The 7,079-nt window shown below is 34.3% G+C and overlaps 1 non-coding gene across 1 annotated transcript; it reads right to left on the bottom strand.

The window, feature by feature from the left end:
* Positions 1-1,754: 1,754 nt before the first annotated feature.
* LOC145151769 (small nucleolar RNA R71) lies at positions 1,755-1,861 on the bottom strand. The gene has a single exon (XR_013732324.1). It is a non-coding gene; the product is annotated as a small nucleolar RNA R71 (small nucleolar RNA).
* Positions 1,862-7,079: the final 5,218 nt, after the last annotated feature.

Below are 7,079 nucleotides of genomic sequence, written 5' to 3'. Positions count from 1 at the left end.
GATTTTGGTAATTATAAATATTCCAGACATTAGGTCGATTCCAAAGGGTAGAGGTCTTAGGGTTGCGACAATTAATGAAGAAAAACCATTCTAAGAACCCTTAGAGGCATAATTCGACTAGAGATAAAAGGATAAAGAGATTGGAGCAAGGATTTTCATCTACACATTTGATTTTCCTAGTTTAATCATGTTTAGCCTAGTTTTCGTATTGTTTATATGTTTTCCAGCTGTGATTATGGGCTAAAAACCCTTGCTTTCGTTTAGATTAGATAAAATCTTAATTACTATGTGTTGATTTCGTGTTTCATGGATTGATGAAGTTAGTTTTAGCTTTAAATATTGTCTGATAAATCTAAACCTAGCTTGTTAAAGTTTCTATCTTTATTGCCTTGTCTCAAGATTGTGTAGTTAAATTGCAGTTAATTGCATAAAATTGATTTACCTAGCTATTAATTGCATAAAATTGATTTACCTAGCTATTTATGATCATTAAATTGTTAGAGTTAGTGATTAGTCATATCCTATTATATATGATAAGTTAGTTGCTTAATTGTGTTAGAGAGCATTATTTGATCATAATATTTGCTTGATTACTACACTTAACCAAAGATTAGTAGTCTGTAGATTCTTTCATTCAGATTCCAAATTACCTTTAAAATCAATTTAGTGTCCTTAACTTGCATGATCGTTGGAGTTAAAGTCGTTAAATTGACTTATGTTAGTTAGTCTGACCACAATGACTAGTAACTTTTATTTGGTAACTAACGGATTAATCCATTGTCATGAAATAAACCATAGGAAAAAGGAGGGATTCGAAGCTAAACGAGAGTATCTTTTATTCTTAGTTTTAAGTCGTATTTATATTCATTAAATAGATATTTTAGTTTAAGTTTTTATGAACTTGTAAAATCAGATAAAACCCTCACTTTTAGTTGTTTTTCTTAGTTTAGCTTTTAGTAGTTATTTTATTAATTAAATACCATTCTCTGTGATCGAAATTCGACTTACCCAGGCTATTCTACAATATGACTAGGTACACTGCCTATAAGTGCATAATTTAACTATGTAGTTAGGTTTATAAATTTAAAGCTAGATAGATATATAAAGTGCACATCAAAGTTTTTGGTGCCGTTTCCGGGGAACAACTATTTTAGTTATAACTTAATTGCTTTAAGTTATTTGATCCTTTTTGTGGGGTAAAAACCGCAAAAAGTTATTCTTCTGCCTTTATTTTATTTTTCCGTCTGAACTTCAACCACGTCGTGGGCATCTTGGCCACGTCGTGGTAACGTTTCAGTTAGTTTTTTTTTTTAATTTTAGTTAGTTAAGTTTTTATGTGTTTTACGTGTGTTTTTATAGTTTTGTTTTAGCAGGAAAAATGGGGGACATCACGACCATGTCAATGGATGAGTACAGGTGACATATGAGGAACGACAACATATAGGGTCTTGATCCACCAAAAATCCCAACCACTACAAAGTTTGAACTACCGGGACACATTCTTGGCATGCTAAAAGATCTACTTTTTATTGAAAGGAGCACGGGGATGCTTATGAACATATAGAAGAGGTGGTGCAAATTTCTAACTATTTTCATGCACCAAACGTGATGCGGTGATGCTTCGACTTTTTCTTGTCACATTGAATGGTGAAGCTAAGGAATGGTTAAAATCACTTCCTTTTGGATTAATCACGACATGGGATGATTTTAAGACTGAATTCATAAACCAGTTTACCCCTCCTTCGAAAGTGGCGAAGCTTAATAGGAACATACAAAAATTTCAACAATTAGAAAGGGATTCGTTACATGAAGCTTGGGAGTGTTACAAGAGATTGATACGACATTGCCCTCAACATGACTTCAATGTGCAACAAGAAATCTCGATATTTTACGATGGGGTCAATGTGTGCACATGCCAACTTCTAGACTCACAAGGGCTCATGACAAGGAAGGATCCGACAACAAATAAAGCTTTGATCGCAGAATTCGCTAAGCATTCAAGAGTGTATCACAACTCAAAGGAGGATTTCACCAAAGAAAAATAAAGTAAACATAGAGGTCAAGATGTTATCAGTTTAGTAATTGCAAAGCTCGATGCAATGGAAGAAAGAATCATAAAAATAGGTCGATCAATCCAAGATAGATGCGAATCTTGTGGGGGACCCCATTCTACAAGGGATTGTGAATTGGAATACAAAAGAAATCGAGATACAAAAGAAATTCGAAAACTAAAGCATGATGTCTACCAAATAGAACAACTCCAATCTGAGAAAATATCTGCTCTCGAGTCAATGTTATTTAGATTTATGGAAGCTTGCGAAAAACGTCATGATGGTACAGATGCATCACTTAGAGAACCACAAGCTTATATCATGAGCATCTACATGCATGTTAGACAATTAACATAGCTTGTGCAAGAAAAGATACCAGATTCACCTTCAAGAAAAACCGAGCCAATCCCAATCTCTCAAGTCATGGATGTTTATACAGAAGAAGAGGAGGAATTTGAGCACATGGGGGTCATTGATTCAATAGATCAGCAGTCCAAACAGTCGCCTGAAGAAAAAGCAAAAGAAGAAAAGATTTGTGATTTTGTCCAGTTGACACGACATGGAGGCAATAGTGCCACGTCGTAGGAGATAAAAGAAGATTATGATTTTTCAGTAGTCGAGCTGTATCGACCACCTCTTCCTTTCCAATCTTGTGCCAAGGAGAATCAGGTGAAGAAAGGAAACACAAAGTTCATGGAGCATAAAGAACTTGAAGAGAAAGTGGAAAAGGAAGTGAATTATTCGAAACCTCTAATGTCAATGCCAATGATTTTCGAGTTGTTTCTTTTTACAAGACTAGCATATCCAGTCAAAGAGCCAATTAAAGCCAAAGAAAAAGAGAATTATGAGCCTCATTTTGACATGAAAAACCTAGAAAGAGACAATACAAAAGCTAAAGACACTGGAATGAAGAAAGAACCCAAAAGGAAGCATAATGAAGATGTCAACCCAAAAATGCTAGAAAGTTCAAGAAAGGCATTCAACAAACGGGTTGCTTACAAACGAACAAGGCTCAAGATGATGGAAAACGGGGAGCTTACACTTCCACCTGAAACAACATAGATGGAAAGGAGTTTGGCTTACAACTCCTCAAAAAGAAGCGCTTATCGGGAGGCAACCCGAAGTTTTTAGAGTTTGCATTTTCTTTTCTATTTGATTTACTTTTAGTTTTTGTTTTCATATTTAGCTTTAATTTAGTTTAGCCACATGATGATGCATTTTTCTATTCTTCTGATTTTATTTTGTAGTATTACAATAATTGAAGCGGTGAAGGAGCGTAATAGATGAAGAAGCCGTGCGATTTGTGAAGATTATAATTGAAGACCATGTTTTTAAACAAGTGTGGGTTTCCCACATGAAGAAGAGCAGAATTTTGGAGAGTTTTACTGGAAAAAAGATCGAGAATGGTCCTAAGAATTATGAAGAGTTGATGCATTACTTTGGAATTTACGAAGCGTAATGAGAAGTCAGCACAATGTGGCCATCATCACCACGTCATGACATTTGTTTTTATCGCGGTTGAATTTCATCAACTCTATACACACATCGTGACATCTTTAAACCATGACCTGGTGTTCTTATTTTCTGCGATCATTATGACTTCTACTTCGATACCACGACGTGGCGTTGCGTTCCCACGTCGTAGCCCATGATCATCACACTTTTTGAAGATGGTTCTTTGGTTTATTTTGATCCGACACATTTACATTCACATTTACGCAAAGAGAACCCAGAAGTACTGTTTCTAGCCATTATACGAGATATCCAAGCTTTTCCACACACTTTCAAGAATTCGATCTCGCCACTACTATCCCATGGGAGTCTGTTCCAATTCTCACTTTTTAATTTTATGTTCTTTTATTGCTTAAGCATGCAATGGGGACATTGCATCATTTAAGTGTGGGGTAGGGGGTTGAATACAGGAATACAAGCATTTGGATTAAAAACTTGAAAAATGACTAGGATTTAAAAAAATTATTAAGATTTGAGATCATAACATAAAATTGAATCTAGTTAAAAAAAATTGTTATGTTGTGATCTAGTTTGCTAGTGTTGTGTGCGACGAAGTGATGCGAGTTTCAATGCTTATTTGAGCCAATATATATTATAGTGTATTTGTGGCTTCCCTATCCTAGTGAAATCATGGAACAAAAACAAGAGCTGGCTTAGTTTGAGGTCCATAATATGTATAGCATCGTGTACTAGAATGTATCCAGGAAAGCTTATGTAGTCATTGCACTACAGACTAATACCTCTATCTAATAAGGGTTGAAGTTAAGTTCCCTTGTCGAATCATATGTTTTTATAGGTTTTTAGTTTAGAGAGAAAAAGTTGTGAAAAAAGAAAAAAAATAGAAAAAAGAAAAAAAGAAAAAACAAGTTGCAAAAGTTTGAGAATAAGAGTCTACAAAGCTGTGAAGATCAAGAAACATCATGAAGAAAAAAAATCATTCTTCTCTCTCTAACAGTCATCCTATTCAATTGTCAGGTTTGAAGACAACCCAAAAGGACTGTGCTACTATCAATTCAAGTATATACCAATTATAGTTATGGGCTTAGACACCTAATCCAACAGTCTCCCACTTGGATAAGTCTAATAACTATAACTGTCAGTATAACTACCAAATTGTAGCTACCAAAAGTCGTTGTCGAACTCTGACCCAGTCAGTGACGTGTCCTAAGATAAGTGATCAAATATTCCTCCTTTCTACAAGATATCGTATAGACATGAGACATGGATTATAACCAATCTCATTGTCCAAGTTTTTGTTTCCTGATTTCTAATTTATGACGACTGATATCAGACTACTAATTGAACACATCAATTCAGTCCAGGCTTAGCCAAGCACTTTAGATGTCATCATCAAATCATCGAGGGGCCCATAGATATCGCTTTTTCCCGTTTAGGCAAAAGGAACAGATAAACTTCGACATATATGGTTGCACTATTCACTCATCAAATCACGCACAACAATACGTTTTATAACATTAAGTTACTGATGCGTTTACGTATTATCAATGCACAACTGACTCATAAACAACAACTCATATATCTTTGTCTCAAGAATATAAGATATTATCGTCTCAAAATTACTAGTGATAAAATCCATGAAGAAATTCTTTGAGTGTGGGTTAATCCAATACTTAAATCACCATTTCAAAGTACTCATGAACATTGCAGCAAAACCATTGCTATGTCTAATCTCTATAGACAATCTACAATTCAATCCATGACAGTCTTAATTCGCTACTTACTTCCAAAAGTACGATCGAATGTGGTTGTTTGAATAATCCAATTATTCGGGAAGTAAAACATGAAAACTGAAACACAATAATAGCCTACTTAACTATGGTCTCAAAACTATTGAATATTAATAAACCACTTATTATATAATCACCATATTAATTAGACTTTATTAATTGTATAATGTTTCGATCAACTAAACACTTGAATTAAACATCAGTCATGCCATGTAATAAACATGCATGCTATGTCTCTCTATGGTCCTTCCTTTGTGAACAGATCAACTGGACATAATTCCAATGATGCTCATATCATAATTCCAAATTCTTATTACAAGTGTAAAAATTCCAAATTCTTGTCACTACTAAATGTGTTAGAGTCTAACCTTGCATGCAATATCCTTTTGTGATGACGTGGCGTCAAAGTCATCGGGACTTAGCCAACGATCTCACAAAATTCTCCATTGAAACAATTTCATGGTGATGAAGAATCAAATTCAAGATACACTCTTTGAACACCTTCCTTGCATTAAGGTTTCTAACTCATAGGTAGATTTCAACAACTCCCATTATGGAAACATTTCTATATTCCCATATGACCATCAATTATGAACAAGAGTCACCTTAATCCAAAACATGCCAATATGGTCTGTCCAAACACTATACTTCCAACTGTCCATAAGCAACCAATCTTTTGGTAAACCTCAGACTGTTCTTGACAGTTGCTTAACAACTTTAGTTACATATTGTTCTAGTCCTTTTTCCCTCTTAATAACATTGGCATTTGGAAAAATCAAAACATGTGAATATTATATCATTTGTAATCGATCCTATATATGATGCATATGGGATTCGATACATAATGTCTCACATAAAGACATAATACTTGATCAGTCTCTTGCTATAATATTTTCATATACCAAATTTCCTATGTTGAATCACTTCAACTAAACACTTGAATTAAACATCAGTCATGCCATGTAATAAACATGCATGCTATGTCTCTCTATGGTCCTTCCTTTGTGAACAGATCAACTGGACATAATTCCAATGATGCTCATATCATAATTCCAAATTCTTATTACAAGTGTAAAAATTCCAAATTCTTGTCACTACTAAATGTGTTAGAGTCTAACCTTGCATGCAATATCCTTTTGTGATGACGTGGCGTCAAAGTCACCGGGACTTAGCCAACGATCTCACAAAATTCTCCATTGAAACAATTTCATGGTGATGAAGAATCAAATTCAAGATACACTCTTTGAACACCTTCCTTGCATTAAGGTTTCTAACTCATAGGTAGATTTCAACAACTCCCATTATGGAAACATTTCTATATTCCCATATGACCATCAATTATGAACAAGAGTCACCTTAATCCAAAACATGCCAATATGGTCTGTCCAAACACTATACTTCCAACTGTCCATAAGCAACCAATCTTTTGGTAAACCTCAGACTGTTCTTGACAGTTGCTTAACAACTTTAGTTACATATTGTTCTAGTCCTTTTTCCCTCTTAATAACATTGGCATTTGGAAAAATCAAAACAAGTGAATATTATATCATTTGTAATCGATCCTATATATGATGCATATGGGATTCGATACATAATGTCTCACATAAAGACATAATACTTGATCAGTCTCTTGCTATAATATTTTCATATACCAAATTTCCTATGTTGAATCACTTCAACATGATATTCATATATGTTCATGACTAAGTTCTGTTAAAATCCTTCAATCTAAACTTTTAGATTTGAAATGAAGTATAAGCGCTTTCTC

The sequence above is a fragment of the Lactuca virosa genome, chromosome 1, assembly GCF_052849685.1.
Source record: "Lactuca virosa cultivar CGN04683 chromosome 1, Lactuca_virosa_CGN04683_v6, whole genome shotgun sequence".
Taxonomy (NCBI): Eukaryota; Viridiplantae; Streptophyta; class Magnoliopsida; order Asterales; family Asteraceae; genus Lactuca; species Lactuca virosa.
Note: the sequence above shows the minus strand (reverse complement) of the source record. Positions and strands in the feature narration are given on the sequence as shown.